Source organism: Thalassophryne amazonica, chromosome 6, assembly GCF_902500255.1.
Source record: "Thalassophryne amazonica chromosome 6, fThaAma1.1, whole genome shotgun sequence".
NCBI lineage: Eukaryota > Metazoa > Chordata > Actinopteri > Batrachoidiformes > Batrachoididae > Thalassophryne > Thalassophryne amazonica.
Window position 1 is genome coordinate 39,347,879 of NC_047108.1, and position 23,495 is coordinate 39,371,373.

Genomic DNA, 23,495 nt, shown 5'->3' on the forward strand with positions numbered 1-23,495 from the left:
CCTACTCCAGCAGAAGGAGCCTGTCTGCCAGGCCGCTACAAAAAGTCATTTACATTCAACATACAGTGCCCCAGATGTGTGGCAGAAGACATCAAAAGCAAGGAGTTGGTCGTTATTCACACGCCTTTTGGGTCAAAATGCATAGAACACTGAGTCAAAATGCATAGAACACTGCCATCTACTGGATGGGAGTGACCCAACTATAACCAATAGCGCCCAACTGTCACCGGTAGCTATTCATTGTATTCAGTCACACTTAAAACAGGATTTTCAGTTTTGCAAATGCCTTTTTTTACAAATGAAAAATTTACATATTTACAAATACACATTATTTGTAAAAACAACACACACTAACTTGTGTGTTGGTTTTACAAATGAATGAACCCAAACAACCAGTGATGAGAGGAGGCTCATGTTCCTATAAGGCGTTTTGGCATTTGTGTGTGTTAATGCTCAAACCTTCAGAATTAGCACATTACTTGAAAACTAAAATCTATGTGCAATATTTTCACTTGTAAAAATGACAGAGTTTATGTTAATGTTGTTAACTGTCTGAAATTAGTTTGTTTATAAATTAAACCATAAGTGACAACTGCCTTGCTTTTGATGTCTTCTGCCACACGTCTGTGCTGTTCCATGCTGAAAGTAAATGACACTTCCTTACAGCAGTGGACAGGGCTGTTCTTGTTGGTTTGTGATCACCTTTGATTTTACTTAGAAGCGTCGGCGGTACTTAAACTCAAAACTGGTTTGTCAGTAGCTGCCAGTGTACGGGAGGTCAACACTAAAGTTAGTGGTTAGCTGTAACTTCCGCAATTTTTTTTTTTTTTTTTTTTTTGGCTTATCGGTTTTGCATTCTAAAAGTTAGCTTTTCAGTTAGTGGATTAGCGGTAATCGAAGCTACCATTTTGGTTAGCTGTGCCCACCACTGCGGATGCCCAAGGAGATGTACTGGCTCCTACCACCCCAACTCTATTAAATTGATGGAAAGACAAAGGAGAGGGACAACTGATAATCAAGTTAAGCAAAGGAGAAAGTGCAAGCAGACTTCTGATTTGAAAGCATTCTTGCAAATGATGAAAACAAGAAACAGTTCATTGATCTGTTGCACAAAGAATGGAGGAAAGATGAATATGCCCCTAACCTTCAGGGTCATCATATTACCTTGATCTGTGATGGTACTGCTACCCTGTTGACCTCTGAAGATGGACAAATCACAAAAGAAACCATAATAACATAGCTACAGTCTTCACAAGAATAGTCAGCTACAAGAATTGTTCTGAATTGCAAGTATGATTCAAGCAAGGTCAAAAGCCCAGACACATGTGTTTTTCAAACTCCTGCATCATGACACTGAACTACAAGGCACAACAGTGCTCTTTGACACTGGTACTGGGAACAACCACAGACTATTGTACATTACTGAACTGGCCAAAGCAAACAACCCAGAGTATTGCACATCTGTCATGGTACTCCATTCATATTCTGAATCTGATACCATCAGTGTGTTCAAGGTCCAAGGGAAAGTAAAGTCGATCAAGATCTTTCAGAAAAACCCAAGTAATGCAGCATCTTATCAAAATTAAGTGGTAGTTGGTCAGTCTCTGTTGAAATGATCAGTTATCAATCAATTTGAAGCTTTCACTCGTGCCATGTATGGAAAGCCTAGGATGAAAGAGTGTAGATGCTGTTCGGCATGCCAACAAGTTAACCACCAATCGTTTACTCGTAGTAAGCAGGTTTACTTACAGTTTGTGGTAGCCTAGCTGAGGAAAGAAATAGTAGTCTTGCAACCTCTGAAGGACATGTATGCACAGCTCCAACCAAAAAGGTTATGAGGCTCTGACAAGACAAGCAATCTAAAATAATTTGACCTTCTGCTCTCATGTGATATATGGAACAAGAACCGGGTGTTGGGTGACAGTCTTTTATATTGTTGGCTGACGTCACCAAGGTCACGCCCACTAATGTGACTTTGCTGGTATAGGTGGCTTGCACTGATGTCACGGATTTCCCATGATCCTCTCTGAATTGCTAGTGTTCACCATCTTTGATGTACAACAAGACGGTGGCAACTGTTGAGCAAGGCGCAAAATGGGAGTTATATGCACAGTTGTCGGGTGTTCAAACTATTCTGCTCAAGTGCCAGGGGTGGGCGGTGGGTCCGTCTTTACAGCAAAGAACCACAGTGTGCATTCTTTTGAAGAGGACAAGGAGCTGCCACTGTAGCTTGGCAACTGTGGGCCAACACTGTAGCATGGCAGATCAGCAACCAGGGGTGGCTTCTTAAATAACAGAGAAACTTCCCGAATATACTTCACCTCCAGCATCACCTCTCTGCCAGTCTTCTTCAGCACCTGCACTGCCAGGTCGTGCGTGGCGTCGCGGAGGTCGTTCCCATTGACGAACAGGATCGCGTCCCCAACCCGCAGAGCTCGGCTCTGGTCGGCGGCGAGTCCCAGGAAGATCTTGGAGATGAGGATGGGCATGTGGTTCTTCCGGCCCCCTTTAATACTGATCCCCAGCCCCCCAGACTCCTGCTTGACCACCCGGACCTTCCACACCGCTTCTGAGGAGACATCCGGACTGACGGGAAGTTGCCCTGCCGAGACCCAAAGCTGGACTTCTGTAGCTGGATCCAGGGCTGCCGTTAACTGGGTTAACGTGACCTTGCTGTAGGGATCGACTACCCCCAACACACTCTGTGATCTTTTCTCGATATCCGGCCTTGTCATTTAGGGAATAACCCCATTGTGTCTGATGATGGGGCGGACGTCCATGCTGCGTTATACGGTCAAACATACAGCTTTACCGGTGACACGTAGCAGTCAGGGCGCGGAGTAATCCATCAAATGTGAAAATCCATCAAACGTGAAACCGTAATTCTGTATCAGAATCCACATCAGTACTTTCATACGGCAGCTTAAATTCACCCATTTCGGCGGTGGCAGCATGCGACTTTCTCTCACTCTGAGCTAACAGCAGTAACAGCTGGCAGCACGCGCAGCCGGTGTTCTGACGAATTGTGCGTCTCAACCGTTACGTGTCCCTACAATACTGCGTATGCGTAGTTTTGCGCGAAGGACAGGAATGACATTCAACAGTAATGACATCTTGTCAAAACACCGGTCAGGGCGTGGAGTAATACATGTTTGGCCACCGTTCCACAGATATTATACGCCTGATATGTCACACAATTAACCAATCAAATTCGCAGAAAAAATGTAATTGGATTAGAATGCTACTTAATTCACAATCAATCTTAGAAAAACTACACGCATCCGCCATTGAGCCTTGTTTCCATGCAGTTGTATACATCAAAGATGGAGGACACAAACGAATCAGAGAGGACCATGGGAAATGCGTCGTCAGTCGCAATCAAAGAATAAGCTCTCGACCTCTGTACAGTCGCGCGTGGGTTAATGCAGGTGCTAAGCGCTGCCCTCTGGCTGTCAGGAGGAATGAAATAGAACCACTATTATTGCAGAAGGGAGAGGGGTGCTTATTTTGTGAGGTTTTTCACAGATCGCTAGTGAGAACTGGTCCAGCATAGACTTCCATCCTCTGTGTTGGCTTGAAGTAGATCGACAACTTAATGGGCCGTATTGCCATGTGGGCCCAATGTGGAACAACCACCCATTCAACCTTAGCAAGCCTCATTAACCTGTCACCCCTTTGAAACCCCCATTTGTGATTTCACGCGTGCTGTGACTCAACACCCACAGCTAATGTCAGTGCTGTACCACCACTACCATCATGCATCCCTCACCACCAGGATAACCTGAGATAACACGCTCAGTCTAACTCTGAACTGTAAAGCAGTGATAGCATCTAATCTGATCTCAGCTCAGGTTACTGCATGACATATTGTACAACTGTAAGTTGTTGTCAGTTGTTTAATTCCTGGATAATGACAGTAAAACTGACTTTATTGGCAGGCTTTGTAACATTGAAAAAAAATACATTATATAAATGATGAATGTTTATGAGTTCAGTGGTAAAGAATGTTTTATGAGGTGAAGGAAATATTCACTGAATGAAATATTTGTACCATTGAACAACTGAAAAACAGTCATTATTGTTTTATATAATGTCCTAAAAATGTGATATTTTATGAATTTATAAACAAGAGAAAAGGAACTTACATTTTGGTGTATGTCATTGGTCCTTTGAGTCAAGAGATTCTGACAGCGGTTCCACTTCTCCTAGAGACAGCCCAGCAAATATTGCTAATGCCTCCAGATGACTTATGGCATAGTGGATTGTTTTTTTTTCTTTTGTATTAAAAGAATGAGCAGCGTCAATAAGCTGCTAAGCGTGTGCACACGTGCAGTAGTTGCAGCATGTAATTGTCATGCCCCGCCCTGATCTGGGCTCCTATTGTGCATTTCTATCTGCTCCATCTTTGTTTTATTAATTATTATTTTCATCATGTGTGTATTCTATGTTTGCTTTGTTTCTTTGTTACTTTTATACTTTGGCCATTGTTCCGTTCTAGTTTTGTCAGTTTGTGTGTTACTTTTTACTTTGGATCAGTTCTTGTTTTCTTCAGTCAGTTTATTCATTTATTGTTCATTGATTTATCACTTGGTTATTTAGTTTCTCTCTATTGTAATATTTGCTGTGCTTAATGTCAGGTTTTGTTTTCTGTTATGGTTTTTGCCACTGCTTTTCTTATGGTTTGTTTTACCACCTTTTTCTCTTAGTCAGCTTCGGTTAGTTTTAGTATTTTTCTCTAATTATGCTTATTGAGTTTTATTACGTTATCACTTGTTTATTTTGTTATCAGTCATGCTTACTTTTCCAGTTTTGCTTTCTGTTATAAGTAGCCTTGGATTTGGTTGTTCTGTTCTGTTTTTGGACCACGCCTTTCTTGCCCTCTGATTATCATGACGTCGTGTTTCTGGATGACCTTCGCTTGTTGAATGACCACGCCCCAGCCTGTCGTTTGTCTGTACCGATGCCACGCTGACTGCCTATCTTTTGGATCAAGCCTTTTTTTCGTATATACCTGTGTCTGTGAGTCCTGCATTTGTGTCCAGCCACCCAGTGTCTGTGGTCTTGACAGTAATGGTACAGATTATATGGAACCAAATTTGCACGCTAATGGAACCAAAATTGCACACTAAATGGATCACAATAGGCAAATGGGACAAATGACCAATATCACATGACCTACAAACCACCAATCAGTTGACAAGGATCTATTCAGTTGTTATATAATAATTACTGGCTCACTGAATGGGTGGCAGAGTGGTTGAGCACTGTTGTCTCATAGCAAGAAGGTCATGGGAACGCTTCCCACCTGGAGCTTTTTTGTGTTGAGTTTGAATGTTCTCCCCGTGTTCATGTTGTTCCCTCCAAGTGCTTCGGCTTCCTCCCACATGAAAATCCAGAACCAGACATGATAAGTATTTTTGCTTGATAGTCACTTAATTTCTACATTGATCGTCACTGTTAGTGACTCATTTTCTGTTAGAATATGTAACTGATTCGTTGATCAATAATCACACTCAGTTACCTTTAAAAGATCTTGCAGCATTTAACACAGAATGATGACAGTGGAAGAGTTTATTTGAAAGGACACTTGGACACCTCTGAGCTTTCTGCTTCCATGTCTCTCTCTCTCTCTCTCTCTCTCTCTCTCTCTCTCTCCTCTCTCTCTCTCATCTCTCTCTCTCTCTCTCCAGATATATATATATATATATATATATGTATATGTGTGTGTACAGTAGTGTTCAGAATAATAGTAGTGCTATGTGACTACAAAGATTAATCCAGGTTTTGAGTATATTTCTTATTGTTACATGGGAAACAAGGCACCAGTAGATTCAGTAGATTCTCACAAATCCAACAAGACCAAGCATTCATGATATGCACACTCTTAAGGCTATGAAATTGGGCTATTAGTAAAAAAAAAAAAAAGTAGAAAAGGGGGTGTTTGTTGTATGGCTGGGGGGCCTGGCTGCCTTTTTGTTTCTGTCTTTTGTTTTTCCTTCCAGGTGGCTTGCATTTGGGACTGAGTGGCTGTGTTGCTGAGGTTATCAGGACCTCACCCTGATCACCTGCGGCTCGTCAGGACTCACAGCTGAGGTGCATCTATATGGATTGGAACATGGTGGCATTTAAGACTGGAGTATACAGTGTGTATTTGCCAGAGACTCGACCTTGTGACCAGACGGGTGAGATCGTCGTCTCGGGAGCCATCTCATCATCAGTGGATGCAGAGAACGTCCAGGGTTTGATGCACGGTCTGTGAAAGAGGAGGGGGTGAGGTCTCACGCTCGTCAGCACACTTCCTGAGGTACGTTAGATTTTGTGACTAACATTTATACAGTCAGTAAATGTGGTGTCCCTCACACCTTTTTATATTGAGCTGTATGTTAGTCATGTATCGGCTTCCACTGCAGTGGAGTTTTGTGAACTGGATGTTCCATGCCTGCAGGTTGGGAAGCTGATTAGTAATCAAGCCAGGAAGTGTTTGCTGTTTGTACACCTTTAAGTGTTCTCTCTGTGTGTAGAGTGTGGACTCACATAATGGTTCCTTCTTTCACAGACTCGGTTTGTTGCGGCCACCAGGGGGGTGTCGGCGGGGTCCTTGGGTCCGAACAGCTTCTGGCTCCGGACCGTTAGCGCTGCTGGGAGCGCACCACGCCAGACCACACTTTCTTTTGTTATTTTTTGTATCACTGTTATGTATTAAATTCAGTTAGCCTTTGTACCGTGCTCTGCTTATTTCATACTGGGTCCTTCAAACGCTGGTCGGTTCTCCGAGCTGCGTCCGACACATAACAGTGTTCACAGTAATAGTAGCATCTGCTGTTGACGCTACAAACTCAAAACTGTTATGTTCAAACTGCTTTTTTAGCAATCCTGTGAATCACTAAACTAGTATTTAGTTGTATAACCACAGTTTTTCATGATTTCTTCACATTTTCGAGGCATTAATTTTGTTGGTTTGGAACCAAGATTTTGCTCGTTTACTAGTGTGCTTGGGGTCATTGTCCTGTTGAAACACCCATTTCAAGGGCATGTCCTCTTCAGCATAAGGCAACATGACCTCTTCAAGTATTTTGACATATCCAAACTTATCCATGATACCTGGTATGTGATATATAGGCCCAACACCATAGTAGGAGAAACATGCCCATATCATGATGCTTGCACCACCATGCTTCACTGTCTTCACTGTGAACTGTGGCTTGAATTCAGAGTTTGGGGGTTGTCTCACCAACTGTCTATGGCCCTTGGACCCAAAAAGAACAATTTTACTCTCATCAGTTCACAAAATATTCCTCCATTTCTCTTTAGGCCAGTTGATGTGTTCTTTGGCAAATTTTAACCTCTTCTGCACACGTCTTTTATTTAACAAAGGGACTGTGCGGGGGATTGTTGCAAATAAATTAGCTTCACACAGGTGTCTTCTAACTGTCACAGCACTTACAGGTAACTCCAGACTGTCTTTGATCATCCTGGAACTGATCAATGGGTGAGCCTTTGCCATTCTAGTTATTCTTCTATCCATTTTGATGGTTTTCCGTTTTCTTCCACGCGTCTCTGTTTTTTTTTTTGTCCATTTTAAAGCATTGGAGATCATTGTAGATGAACAGCCTATAATTTTTTGCACCTGCGTATAGGTTTTCCCCTCTCCAATCAACTTTTTAATCAAATTACGCTGTTCTTCTGAACAATGTCTTGAACGTCCCATTTTCCTTAGGCTTTCAAAGAGAAAAGCATGTTCAACAGGTGCTGGCTTCATCCTTAAATAGGGGACACCTGATTCACACCTGTTTGTTCCACAAAATTGACGAACTCACTGACTGAATGCCACACTACTACAACCCCTGGCAAAAATTATGGAATCACCGGCCTCGGAGGATGTTCATTCAGTTGTTTAATTTTGTAGAAAAAAAGCAGATCACAGACATGACACAAAACTAAAGTCATTTCAAATGGCAACTTTCTGGCTTTAAGAAACACTATAAGAAATCAAGAAAAAAGATTGTGGCAGTCAGTAATGGTTACTTTTTTAGACCAAGCAGAGGAAAAAAATATGGAATCATTCAATTCTGAGGAAAAAATTATGGAATCACCCTGTAAATTTTCATCCCCAAAACTAATACCTGCATCATATCAGATCTGCTCATTAGTCTGCATCTAAAAAGGAGTGAACACACCTTGGAGAGCTGTTGCACCAAGTGGGACTGACATGATCATGGCTCCAACACGAGATGTGTCAATTGAAACAAAGGAGAGGATTATCAAACTCTTAAAAGAGAGTAAATCATCACGCAATGCTGCAAAAGATGTTGGTTGTTCACAGTCAGCTGTGTCTAAACTCTGGACCAAATACAAACAACATGAGAAGGTTGTTAAAGGCAAACATACTGGTAGACCAAGGAAGACATCAAAGCGTCAAGACAGAAAACTTAAAGCAATATGTCTCAAAAATCGAAAAATGCACAACAAAACAAATGAGGAACGAATGGGAGGAAACTGGAGTCAATGTCTGACCGAACTGTAAGAACCCGCCTGAAGGAAATGGGATTTACATACAGAAAAGCTAAACGAAAGCCATCATTAACACCTAAACAGAAAAAAACAAGGTTACAATGGGCTAAGGAAAGCAATCGTGGACTGTGGATGACTGGATGAAAGTCATATTCAGTGATGAATCTCGAATCTGCATTGGGCAAGGTGATGATGCTGGAACTTTTGTTTGGTGCCGTTCCAATGAGATTTATAAAGATGACTGCCTGAAGAGAACATGTAAATTTCCACAGTCATTGATGATATGGGGTTGCATGTCAGGTAAAGGCACTGGGGAGATGGCTGTCATTACATCATCAATAAATGCACAAGTTTATGTTGATATTTTGGACAATTGAAAGGATGTTTGGGGATGATGAAATCATTTTTCAAGATGATAATGCATCTTGCCATAGAGCAAAAACTGCGAAAACATTCCTTACAAGAAGAAACGTAGGGTCAATGTCATGGCACAGGGTCAGTGTCAACGAGCAGATCTGATTTGATGCAGGTGTTAGATTTGATGATGAAAATTTTCAGGGTGATTCCATAATTTTTTCCTCAGAATTGAGTGATTCCATATTTTTTTTCCTCTGCTTGGTCTAAAAAAGTAACCGTTACTGACTGCCATAATATTTTTTCTTGATTTCTTATAGTGTTTCTTAAAGCCAGAAAGTTGCCATTTGAAATGACTTTAGTTTTGTGTCATGTCTGTGATCTGCTTTTTTTCTACAAAATTAAACAACTGAATGAACATCCTCCGAGGCCGGTGATTCCATAATTTTTGCCAGGGGTTGTATTATTGTGAACACCCCCTTTTCTACTTTTTTTTTTACTAATAGCCCAATTTCATAGCCTTAAGAGTGTGCATATCATGAATGCTTGGTCTTGTTGGATTTGTGAGAATCTACTGAATCTACTGGTACCTTGTTTCCCATCTAACAATAAGAAATATACTCAAAACATGGATTAATCTTTGTAGTCACATAGCACTACTGTTATTGTGAATACTACTGTAACCGTGGAAACCTTGGGGAATCCCCCTGGCAGATCTATGTGCAAGCATTCTGGGGTGTGCCATAAATCATATGAATGCAGTTTGTGCACACAATTAAAATGCAATTGTCATTTCAGCGCTAAAAATACATTCGCGAGTGCACAAATTAGCCATAATTGGATGCTTAAATTAACCAGGAATGAGTTTCATAAAGAAGGCCATATTTATAACACATAAAGTAGATATCAATACCTTCAAAATGGAATCAGTTTGAAGAGTTTTATTTACTGCCCACATGAGCTTTTCTTCTAATAAAATTTGACCACAAAATGCTTTTTTCAGTTTTCAGAGGTTTCTCCCACAATAACTGTTTACCACAGATATGCCAAATTTCCATATTTCATAGCCAGTATAGCTGGCATTAAGGAGCCAACAAATGGAAAGGCTTCTTTGAGTGTAATGGTATGCTTCATTGTCTCAAACATGGATGCTCGCAATAGTCAATGTAATATTTTCCATAGTTTGAGCATACATAAACTTCACAGTTTAGTGTCAGTGTCTGTTGTTTAACTATAGTCCAAGTCTGGGTGCCCATGACAACTGCCACAGAAAATTTCAGGCCTCTAAGTCCATTATTTGCTGAGATAGTCTACCTTGAACATGGCTCCAGAAATGACGGCCATAATTTTTGCCTAAAAAAAATGGCAGACCCCATGCACATTAAATTGGCCATATTTCAGAAACTATTTGGCCTACAGGCCTCAAACTTCAGATTTGTTGTTCTGAATAGTCTGGGAATATTTGATTAAAATTTGAAGAAAATCTGAGACAAAGTGCGTGAGGCCCTCTTTGAATTGACATGGAATGACCCTTATGCGAGTGGGTTTTGCCACTGATCTGACGCCATAGAAGTGTACTTTAAGCCTTCATTGCTTAAGTCTTTATTAGGTTTTACCAGACTTAATTTCAAGGTCAATGTCAAAAACATTGATGACACAATCCTGTTTCCCACATCGGTGCAGGACATCATCAGCTCCCTTTCCAGTTTCTCATAAGAAGCCAGGAAGCTTGGTCTTCAAGTCACTGGGCCAAAAGCAAAGCTTCTTTGTGTCGGTGAAGGTCCCACGCCCTCTTTCATCTGTGGCAAGGGCCAGAAGGTTGGGTTTGTTGACTGTTTTGTCTATCATGGCTCAGCATTGACCTCAACTGGTGAAATCTTGATTGAGGTAAACTTTAGCCGTACCCTAGCCACAGGGGTCATGAGGTCACTCTGGAAGTTACTCTGGCATCACCTTAACATCAGTCTCCAGGTGAAGCACCAAGTCTACAATTCCTATATTCTGTGGTTCAGTAAGGATCAGAGACCTGGTCTCTGTGTCAGACTATTGCCAATCAATTAAGTGGCTTTGAGTCTAAGGCTTTGTACCATCAAAAGTATGGGTGGTTGCACACAATAACCACCCATACTTTGAGCCCACATCCTGCTCTGGCTTGGATAGTTATTGCACCTTGACTGCCTCCCACCCCATCATCCCAGCAGTAACATATGTAACTTTGAACCAGAGGCTGCAGGTTGGCAACAACCTTGATGGGCACCAAGGACCCGTTGGCTTGACATTGTCAAAAAGACCTTGCCCATTTCAATTTCTAGCAATCACGCTTACAGAGGGCCGTGATGCTTGGAGGGGACTTGTGGGATGTGACGCCTCTATGCTTTTGTGGAATTAGGCTTTGTTGTAGTGGTATACTTAATTTAAATTAATTGAATCTAAATACTCCCTGCACTTTTTACAGCAAATCAGCATCTGATATGTTAACACCTGAACATATTGCTGCAGCTTGACATAAGTCATGAAATTTATACTAAATTCTGATCAACCTGCATTTTCTGTGTGAACTGTGAAATGGTGGAATAAACATTGATACGTGTGTGTGTTTAATATTTCATCTGAACAAGTCTGTGATGTCGGCACTCCCTGGGCAGGGAAACCCAGTCTTTTCCAGACTAACTCTCATGTTACAAAAGCCAGTGCTGCTTTTTGGTTGCCAGCTGGCATCAATCCCCAGCCAAGTTCTCTGAGCTATTCAGGAGACACAGAGCCTGTCTTTTCCTCATTTTGGTTCCAGTCCAAACACTATGCCCAGATCCAGTCCAAGCTCCTAGGACCAAAGTTCATCCTGGTGGTGCTCACAGTACCGTTTGCATGTGTGCCCTAAGTCAGTCAAACAATTCTCTTGTTTTTTTTTTAAACTTCAGCAGTAAGACCATCACAAATATTCTGACATACTCCCTCATTCCATCCTCCAAGCCAAACCTCAGTCAACACCTTTAATGCTAATTTTAAACTCTTTCATTCTCCAACAAAAATTTTAATATTTAGCAACACAATTTCAATTCAAAGTTCAGCTTTCATTCTTTATATTGACTTTTCACCTTTGCAAGCCAAACTATACTTGGCCATAAAACAAATTGTGCTCCAAAACAAAAATTGTATTCTACAAATGCAAGAAAATATAATATAACCAGCAAGATCTTGCATATAAATACAGATTAAATATGTACACAACTAGGAAACTTGAAAAACAGTAAACAGATAGTTTAGATCTTGCAAGTATAATTTGCAGTGAAGTTTTTAAACCACTTCTCAACTTACTTTACTTTTGCACATTTGTTGTGCATTGTCTCAAATGTTCCCATGCATTTCTCAATCTCAAAGGCCACGGTCCCAGAGACATGAATGTCACTGCTGAGATGAGTGACTTCTCAACGCAACACTTACATGACATAATGATTTGTGAGTCCAGGAAGTCAATGAAAGCATAGATTTTAATACTGATCCAGAGCAGTCACAAGCACAAACACTGACTCTTGTCCAAGCATGCGTTGAACAGAGTAGAAACAAGAACATATCCCTGATGAATGCCAGAATTCACGGGAAGGAAATGAGACTTTGCACGCACACCATACACTATTCACTGTGCTGTACACTGTGTACAGGCCAACTATGACTTCCAGCAATTTATTGGGCACTGTCTGACTTCTCACACTGCAACCCAGTCAACTGAATCGAGCTTTTAACTACAATCAGAGTAAAGACAGGTCCATAAGTAGTTGGTAAATCAGTAATCGGTAAAGGAGTCAAGGAGTTTAAAAAATATTGCATTAACCAAGTAAGAATTACAGCCATTTTCAGTGCCCATAAGTAATTTGATTAACTAAATATTAGGGCTGCAGCTATCGATTATTTTTGTAATTGAGTATTCTATCGATTATTCTGGCGATTAATCAAGTAATCGGATAAAAAGTACTTTTGTATTTTTAAACATCAATAGTCCAGGGCTCTCCCTAAGCAATGGCACAATGTCCATGTGCCAAAGTCTTGACATTTTGCTGAAATGGCGATGGGATGTGGCTTTCTGTTCTCTTTTGTTTTTTTTCCCCCAACTTGTAAAATGTAACCACTTTGAGTTGTTTTTTTTTTTTTAAGGTTGGTGGACTGGATCCCTACGTGTTTTTTTTTTTTATCCCTGTTTCTCTGTGATTCAGCAGATGCATTTCAGCAGGAGGTTGAACATGCAAGCCTCGCAGTTACTGTTTGTTTTTTGTTTGTTTTTTATTTTTTTTAAGTTACCGTGTTTGTGAAGCATTGTGTGTTGCCCAGAAAAAGCGAAACTGTGGGTGCCCGGCCGTCGGGTCAATAGTCACTCACCATGTTGAGCAGACTGTGTTTTTTTAATAATAGACAAACACACTGCTTCACTTTAAATGCGCAGTAAGTCTATTTCAGATGATCAGTGTGGACCCTCTTTCTCTTAAAAGGCTTTATTTTACTCTGTGTCACATTGGAAAGCGGTAGCTTTAAGGGCTAAATTATTAGCTGTTACACGGCCTGAGCACATGCTCTAGTCATCTTCTGTTGTTTTTTTTTGGGACATTACTGTGCCACACTCAGGCCTGGCATATGTACTACAACGTTTAAACGAAGCTTCGAGGTACAGAATTTGCCTCGATCATTTTTTTGTAATCGAATTATTCTAGTTATTTGAGTAATCGTTTCAGCCCTACTAAATATAAGGAGTATTGTTAATTTAAATCACTTTTACATCCAGTTTTCTTTAGAAAAGTCAGGGAGTGAATATATGAACATTTCCAAGGCAAGATATGTTAGACTTCAGTTATATCAATCATTAAAAAATAAAAACTGTATGGTATTCTGCGGTAAGTCTGTTTGGAGTACAGTCAACTCAGGAGTAGAGTGATGAAGTCAATGGAAAGACGTGTTTGACTCTGGAGACACCTTTGCCAGGAGTATGAAGTGTTTACGGTCCAGGTGTTTCTCAGATTACTGTATGGTTGTCAGACCTGGATGCTAACCAGTTATGTAAGGTGATGACTGGGTAGCTTTGACACGAGGTCTCATTGGAAGATCATTGAATACTGCTGCAGTGACTTTGTGTTTATTAACGGAACGGCCTTGTGGTGTGCTTGTCATGGTCCATTGTGCAGGTGAATCAGTACCGAGGACCCCAGCAACTGTGACAGTTAAAGGCGGTGCCCACTTATCATTTGGCTGATGCAGATTTTTGGCTAGTTTCTGGAGATGAGGTTGGACCGGTGTTGCTCCCAGGTGGTTGCTTGAGGCTGTTCTATGTGTAGTAGATGCAGCAATATCTGACCTGATATAAACCTGACTTGATCTGACAATATTGATGTAGCTTGGTAAACAAGGGTACTACTGTTTGTATCTTACTATCATATTGCAATCAATACCGTGTTTTATCTGCATGCTATGTTCCGTGCATCCAGAAAGTATTCATAGCACTTCAGTTTTCCCACATTTTATTTTACAGCCTTATTCCTGAATGGAGTAAATTCATTTTTTCCCTCAAAATTCTACTCTGAATTCTGCACCCCATAGCGACAACATGAAAAAGGTTTTTTGAAATTTTTAAAAATTTATAAAAAAAAAAAAAAAAAAAAAAATAAGAAATCACATGTATTCACACGAGGCACATGAATCTCATCACTGACAACGATTCGATACGCACGTCAATACACTACCAGTGATACGATACATATAGTAGTGTTCAGAAAAATAGTAGTGCTATGTGACTAAAAAGATTAATCCAGGTTTTGAGTATATTTCTTATTGTTACATGGGAAACAAGGTACCAGTAGATTCAGTAGATTCTCACAAATCCAACAATACCAAGCATTCATGATATGCACACTCTTAAGGCTATGAAATTGGGCTATTAGTTAAAAAAAAAAAGTAGAAAAAGGGGTGTTCACAATAATAGTAGTGTGGCATTCAGTCTGTGAGTTCGTCAATTTTGTGGAACAAACAGGTGTGAATCAAGTGTCCCCTATTTAAGGATGAAGCCAGCACCTGTTGAACATGCTTTTCTCTTTGAAAGCCTGAGGAAATGTGACGTTCAAGACATTGTTCAGAAGAACAGCGTAGTTTGATTAAAAAGTTGATTGGAGAGGGGAAAACCTAACGCGGGTGCAAAAAATTATAGGCTGTTCATCTACAATGATCTCCAATGCTTTAAAATGGACAAAAAACCAGAGGCGCGTGGAAGAAAACGGAAAACAACCATCAAAATGGATAGAAGAATAACCAGAATGGCAAAGGCTCACCCATTGATCAGCTCCAGGATGATCAAAGACAGTCTGGAGTTACCTGTAAGTGCTGTGACAGTTAGAAGACGCCTGTGTGAAGCTAATTTATTTATAATTTATAAAGTCCCTCTCTTAAATAAAAGACGTGCAAAAGAGGTTACAATTTGCCAAAGAACACATCAACTGGCCTAAAGAGAAATGGAGGACTATTTTGTGGACTGATGAGAGTGAGTCACTCATTGACAAAAGTAATTTGAGATGTTTTCTTACCAGTTTTGCTCAGTTTACAATCTGCGGCCATGTTGATACCATTAAGCAGCACGACAAACAACCTGCATCTTGTCACATTTCCCATCTTTTTAAAAAAAGCCAAACTATCTCCAAATGCCTTATTTAAATGTTTTAGGTACGTCAGAAAGCTTGCTGCTGTTCTTGTGGGTCTGCATGCATGTTGCGGTTGAAATGTGCTTTCTGGCGTCTGTCCGTGGTGCATTCAATGTGCCTCGGAAAAAAATTGATGCAAGCAAGCAGCGAGCGATGCATCACGATTTCACCCATCAATTGAATTGATGGACACTGAATGAATCGATGCACTTGCATCGTGCACGTTTGTATCTACAACCCCAATTCCAATGAAGATGGATGGTTGAATGGATGAGATTTATTGTCATTGTCATTACAAGTGCAACGACAACGAGATTACGTCCACACTCAAATGGCCACAGACAAGATACAGCAATTAATCCACAATTACTTGTTTACCGTAATAATGGCACACATCAGAATTAAAGACAACGCATATACATTTGACATTGTTTATGTGCACTAAACTTGAAACAGTCTTTTTTCCAAATTGAGGCGATGTGAGTGTGTGGTTGCCGCAGCAACGTCTTCACGTCGCCGCTAGCTTGGGGGCCTACCGCAGTTAAAACTGCACAGCCCCCGGAGGGGGAATGGGGTGGTGTGAGCGGGGGCCGGGATGGGGTGGTGGATGGGGACAGGAGGGGGGTAGGGACGATGTGGAGCATGCTTCAGTTTCTTGTCCTTGTGTGTCAGTTGTTTTTCTGTCCATGTGAGAGTTAGAGAAGATAACGGGCAGCCGATTGTTCACCAAGGCCGTAGACATTCTTCTGGAGGAAAACAACGGGGCATTTTATCCTTCAGAGGCTGATAAGCCTGTCGTGTTTGTGGTTGAGCAGTGAAAAACACTTTTACAGTCTCACATGAACAAACCAGATCCCAATTATTAATATTTCCCGGTCTCTGAAATCATCTTCATCTGCAAGGTGCGCATTTGCTCCGAGATGCCATCCAATTTCCATCTGAGTTAACGCAGTCCGAGAATGCATCGCCTTGCCCAAGTCATTAATCATGACGGACAGGTGAGGGGTCGTGGTTCTGGTGGTAGCCGTCTTGCCAATTTTCTGGTAGGTCAGGGCAGCACATAAGCCAATAAGTAACAGCCCTCTTACTATGAAACCAAATATAAATAAATCCTCAACGTCCTCCACAGAAAATGGCGCAAAGCATGTGACTCGCCACGTCTCCCAGGCATCGAGAACATAGCCCACAGGGTAAGTTGCATTTGGGCACGCAGGGTCCCCCATCCCTGATCTTGTAGAAAAAATGGTGTCAATAGCATTCAGACACCAGCTGATCAATTCTATGGTTAATCCAATATAGTTTGAAGAATTCACAGTCTGGTGAAGTAGGGACTTTGAAGGTTGGAGCAGAGATAAGGGAGAAAGGAGGAGATGCGTCCGCCCTCGCCGGAGTGCCAAGCTGAATATTGGGACATTGTGTGAAATGTAAATAAAAACAGAATACAATGATTTGCAAATCCTCTTCAACCTATATTCAATTGAATACACCACAAAGACAAGATATTTAATCTTCAAACTGATAGACTTGATTGTTTTTGTGCAAATATTTGCTCATTTTAAAATGGATGCCTGCAACACATTTCAAAAAAGCTGAGACAGGGGTGACAAAAGACAGGGAAAGTTGATGAATGCTCAAAGAACACCTGTTTGGAACATTCCACAGGTGAACAGGTTTATTGGAAACAGGTGAGTGTCATGATTGAGTATAAAAGGAGCATCCCCAAAAGGCTCAGCTGTTCACAAGCAAAGATGGGGCGAGGATCACCACTTTGTGAACAACTGCGTGAAAAAAATAAGTTTAAGGACAATGTTTCTCAACATTCAGTTGCAAGGAATTTAGGGATTCCATCATCTACAGTCCATAATATAATCAGAAGATTCAGAGAATCTGGAAAACTTTTCTACACATAAGCAGTAAGGCCGAAAACCAACATTGAATGCCCATGACCTTCGATCCCTCAGGCGACTTCATTAAAAACCGACATCATTGTGTAAAGGATCTTACCGCGTGGGCTCAGGAACACTTCAGAAAACCATTGTCAGTTAACACAGTTCGTTGCTACATCTACAAGTGCAAGTTAAAACTCTACCATGCAAAGCGAAAGTCATGCATCAAAAACATCCAGAAACGCCGCCACCTTCTCTGGGCCCGAGTTCATTTGAAATGGACAGACGCAAAGTGGAAAAGTGTGCTGTGGTCTGAAGAGTCCACATTTCATATTGTTTTTGGAAATCATGGACATCACATCCTGCAGACACAAGAGGAAAAAGACCGTCCAGATTGTTACCAGTGCAAAGCTCAAAAATTAGCATCTGTGATGGTATGGGGGTGTGTTAGTGCGCAACTTACACATCTGTGATGGCACCATCAATGTTGAAAGGTGCATCCATTGTCTTTTTCAGGGACGTCCCTGCTTATTTCAGCAAGACAATGCCAAGCAACATTCTGCACATGTTAAGCCCCTTTCGCACTGGGGCTGCTTCCAGTTGCGCCGTGTGTGGTCATGACGCCATGTGGAAGCAACTCAGTGCCGAGACGATGCATCTCAATGCCACAACAGCGCGAGGGGTGCAACGGACGAATCAGATCGGACGCCAAAAATTAGACATGTTTAATTTTTGTTTGCGTCCTCTGCTCGACGCAGAAATTAAGTGGTTTCAGCACAAGTGAGAGCAACAGACGGTACTCAGCGTGACGGGAAGCCACACCCTTACAGTACAACGTTACCCGATGCCAGTTTATGACTCCTGCTGTGTTCCTGAAGTATAAATCAGGCAGGATTGTTTTTATACCGTGTACACAATGCAGGAAAAAACACGCTCAAAAAAGAGCACAGAAAAGAATTGTTTTATTGATTGCAGCTGCTCGCATTTCTCTCACAAAAGTGTTTAAATAAAATCCGTAAGTCCTGCTCACAGACTGATTGCCAGAGACAGGACATGTCCACATCCAGTAAAAAGTCTGGACATCTCCAGTCCACTCACAGATGGTTTGTTCACACGTGCACATGTGAACAATTAAAAGGAAAAAAAAAGGCTGGCTGTGCTCCTCGCTCTCCCCTCAATCTCTCTCATCATTGTGTTAAATAAAGGGCATAAGTCCTGCTCACAGACTGATTGCCAGAGACAGGACATGTCCACATTCAGTATAACTCCAGACATCTCCACATTTACTCATGGACGGTTCGTTTGCGCATCTCGCGGTCAAAGGAGGAAAGATCAACTATAACAAAACTCAGAGCGCAAACCTGCAGCCCTGCACAAGAACAAATATAAACTAGAAAATAAATCAGAGAGCACAGTCTGGCTTTTAAAGTTCTTGCAGATGGCGTAGTCAACAGAACCAAAGCCGCTGAAGTTCTACAGTGTGCCCCGCACTGAGCGCTGGGGGAAAGGTTCTCTGCAGCCGCTAAAGTTCTCCTTGCAGTAAACCATGCGCTGAGGGATATGGGAGAGCGGGACCAGCTTCCCCCAGAAATATTTTAATTTTATAACCATCTGAAACACTATTGCCTGCATTTTAAGCAACAAAAACTCTGTGTGAAAGAAAGCCATAGTTTGTGATATCAGTAAAAATTTTTGAATTTCTACCATTTTCAGGGCCCTTGGAAGGCAGATACACACCAGATACACTAAAACTGACTTCATATTCCAGCTCTACACTACAAAATTAGGCTAGGATGTGTAGTTTCAAAGCTGGGAAGCTCATGACAGGCTCGTTATTAATGTCTACATTTGGTAGAAATCGCTATTTTCTTAAAATGTGAAAAATCCAAAAAATATTGATTGGGCTGTAGCTGCAAAACCTTTCAAGATTTAGACCTAATATTTGGCATTTCACCATTGCTCTGCCATAGGAATAACATATTAAATTGGCAACTCAGGACTGAGAGGTGACCTGGTATTTATTTATTTTTATTTATTTTTGAGAACTTGGGTGATTTGACATGGAATGACCCAGCTGGTCTCACTACTGTCTTGTACACTTTCCCCTTCACTCTTGCTGATATTCTTCGGTCACAAATCACTCCTGCCACCTTTCTCCATCCACTCCACTTTGCCTGCACTCTCTTCTTCACCTCTCTACCACACTCTCTATTACTTTGGACAGTTGACCCCAAGTATTTAAACTCATCTTCTTTCACAACTTCAACTCCTTGTAACTGTACTATTCCACCGGGCTCCCTCTTGTTCACACACATGTACTCAGTCTTGCTCCTGCTGACTTTCATTCCCCTTCTCTCCAAAGCATTTCTCCACCTCTCCAGGCTGGACTCAACTTGCGCTTTACTCTCACTACAGATCACAATGTCATCTGCAAACATCATTGTCCATGGAGACTCCTGTCTGATGTCATCTGTCATGCGAACAAGAAAGGACTCACAGCTGATCCTTGGTGTAATCCACCTCCACCTTGAATGAGTCTGTCATTCTTACTGCGCATTTCACTGCTGTCACACTTTCGTTCTACATGTCCTGTACTACCCCAACATACTTCTCTGCCACTCCAGACCTCCTCATATAATACCACAACTCTTCTTTTGGCACCCTGTCATGAGCGTTCTCTATATCCACAAATTCTATAAGTTCAAATCCACAAGTTCAAATACAACCCCTGGCAAAAATTATGGAATCACCGGCCTCAGAGGATGTTCATTCAGTTGTTTAATTTTGTAGAAAAAAAGCAGATCACAGACATGACACAAAACTAAAGTCATTTCAAATGGCAACTTTCTGGCTTTAAGAAACACTATAAGAAATCAAGAAAAAAAAGATTGTGGCAGTCAGTAACGGTTACTTTTTTAGACCAAGCAGAGGAAAAAAATATGGAATCACTCAATTCTGAGGAAAAAATTATGGAATCACCCTGTAAAATGTCATCCCCCAAATTAACACCTGCATCAAATCAGATCTGCTCATTGACATTGACCCTATGCCATGACATTGACCCTATGTGTCTTTTTGCAAGGAATGTTTTTGCAGTTTTTGCTCTATGGCAAGATGCATTATCATCTTGAAAAATGATTTCATCATCCCCAAACATCCTTTCAATTGTCCAAAATATCAACATAAACTTGTGCATTTATTGATGATGTAATGACAGCCATCTCCCAGTGCCTTTACCTGACATGCAGCCCCATATCATCAATGACTGTGGAAATTTACATGTTCTCTTCAGGCAATCATCTTTATAAATCTCATTGGAAAGGCACCAAACAAAAGTTCCAGCATCATCACCTTGCCCAATGCAGATTCGAGATTCATCACTGAATGTGACTTTCATCCAGTCATCCACAGTCCACAATTGCTTTTCCTTAGCCCATTGTAACCTTGTTTTTTTCTGTTTAGGTGTTAATGATGCCTTTCGTTTAGCTTTTCTGTATGTAAATCCCATTTCGTTTAGGTGGTTTCTTACAGTTCGGTCACAGACGTTGACTCCAGTTTCCTCCCATTCGTTCCTCATTTGTTTTGTTGTACATTTTCGATTTTTGAGACATATTGCTTTAAGTTTTCTGTCTTGACGCTTTGATGTCTTCCTTGGTCTACCAGTATGTTTGCCTTTAACAACCTTCCCATGTTGTTTGTATTTGGTCCAGAGTTTAGACACAGCTGACTGTGAACAACCAACATCTTTTGCAACATTGCGTGATGATTTACTCTCTTTTAAGAGTTTAATAATCCTCTCCTTTGTTTCAATTGACATCTCTCGTGTTGGAGCCATGATTCATGTCAGTCCACTTGGTGCAACAGCTCTCCAAGGTGTGTTCACTCCTTTTTAGATGCAGACTAACGAGCAGATCTGATATGATGCAGGTGTTAGTTTTGGGGATGAAAATTTACAGGGTGATTCCATAATTTTTTCCTCAGAATTGAGTGATTCCATATTTTTTTCCTCTGCTTGGTCTAAAAAAGTAACCGTTACTGACTGCCACAATCTTTTTTCTTGATTTCTTATAGTGTTTCTTAAAGCCAGAAAGTTGCCATTTGAAATGACTTTAGTTTTGTGTCATGTCTGTGATCTGCTTTTTTTCTACAAAATTAAACAACTGAATGAAGATCCTCCGAGGCCGGTGATTCCATAATTTTTGCCAGGGGTTGTATAAGTACACTGCGATAAAATTTCAGTTCAAATATAGGTAAATAAGTAAGTCCCTTCGGCTGCTCCCTTGTTTTGTACTCGGGGTCGTCACAGCAAATCCAAGGTGGATCTGCATGTTGAATTGGCACAAATTTTACGCCGGCTGCCCTCCCTGACGCAACTCCACATTACATGGAGAAATGTGGTAGGGGTGGGATTCGAACCAGGAACCTTCCACACTGAAACCAAGTGCTTTAACCACTTGTCCATAGGTACATTGCTATAAAAATTGTGACATTAATGTGCCATGGGAATTTCAAAATAAAGGCATTATCATTTGGATTGATGTTCTCATTTGGATTGATGATATTGAATTAATTGTGACTTGCTATACCGGTCAAGATGAATGTATTTTTACACCCCTAGTTTACCGGAATTGCAAGCCAAAGCCACTGCTAGCAATACACATATACATATACACTGGTACTTGTCACTGGAATAATGTTCATAATACTGATAAGTTCAAGGTGACAGTTTGGAAGATATGGGTCCCATTAGATCTAGTTGTAGAGCTGATACTGGATTCAACAACATGGACATTTTAACCAAGTGCCAAACCTGGTTGTAGTAAAATAATGATAGAATACACTGGTGGTCAGGAGCTTGGGTGGCTTACCATAATTGTTAGAGCATGCATCTGTGCTGCACTTCACCAGCAAATTGTGAAGGTCATGTCAGTTTGTCAGTGGAATCTCCAGTGCAGATGAGTGAAATATCAGGATTTGGCTCCAAATAAGTAAAGTAATTGTAATGGAAAGAAAATAACAAAATAGAGACATAACTGAACATTAATTTAAAACATTGTTGTCAAGTTGTATGATGGCACGGTAGCTTAGTGGTTAGCACTGTTGCCTCACAGCAAGGTCATGGGATCGCTTCCCAACTGGTCCTTTGTGTGGAGTTTGCATGTTCTCACAGTGCTCGCGTGGGTTCCGTCTGCATGCTCCAGCTCCCCACCACCACTTCCAAAGGCATGCAGGTTAGTTGAATTGGTTACTCTAATTGACTATGCGTGTGTCTGTGAATGTGTTTTTCCATCTATATGTGGCCCTGCAATAGACTGGAGTCCTGTCCAGGGTGTGCCCTACCTCTTGCCCTACCTGACCCTTGATTGGAGTAAGGTGTAGTGAATGAATGTCAAGTTGTAGGATTTTTTTCGATGGATTTCCTGCTATTACTTTTTGCTATGTTTTAAAGGGTGGATATTTGGTTCATACAGATGATATAGATGTTGATCACTTTTTTCATCATTTAAAAAAAATGAAAAGTGATCAGAATCTGGGTAAAACTGTACAGATCATGGACATTTCTACAATGTATGCCCCTGAAGTCTTTGAGATGCCAACCAGCTATCATTAACTTTCCTGTCCAAGTCAGGTAGATTTATGTGAAGACCTAAACCTGGACTTGCATGCTGCAGCTCACCTCCAACCATTTCAATGCCCTCCTCTGCTATTTTTAGCTCTGCTCCGCCTGTGCCAGCATAGCTCCACTGTTTGTGTAGTGTGTGGTGTTGTGACAAGGGCGCATATGGGAGCCATAATGATACAGTGTCTCTGTCTGCCTCCCGGTGCTCAGATACAGATTGTTTAAACAGTATCCTGAGCCGGGGCCGGGTCCCATGACAACTCCACAAATATTTACCAGCAGCAGCCACGCCGCTTCGCTTGAGGTGAACTTGTCTGCATTCTACCTCTGCAATGTTTTTCTTTGTCTCTTTTTTCCATTGTTGAATCTTACAACATCGGTGTGTGTTGTTTTGCTGATTTCCCTTCGATGTTGTTGACTTGTTTTTATGAAGTGTAGTGTTTCTACTGGTGC

The 23,495-nt window shown here is 41.2% G+C and overlaps 1 protein-coding gene across 1 annotated transcript in view; it reads left to right on the forward strand.

Annotated features, from left to right (window-relative positions):
* spryd3 (SPRY domain containing 3) overlaps positions 1-23,495 on the forward strand; it is a 342,952-nt gene that overhangs the window by 264,638 nt on the left and 54,819 nt on the right. The window lies entirely within an intron of this gene.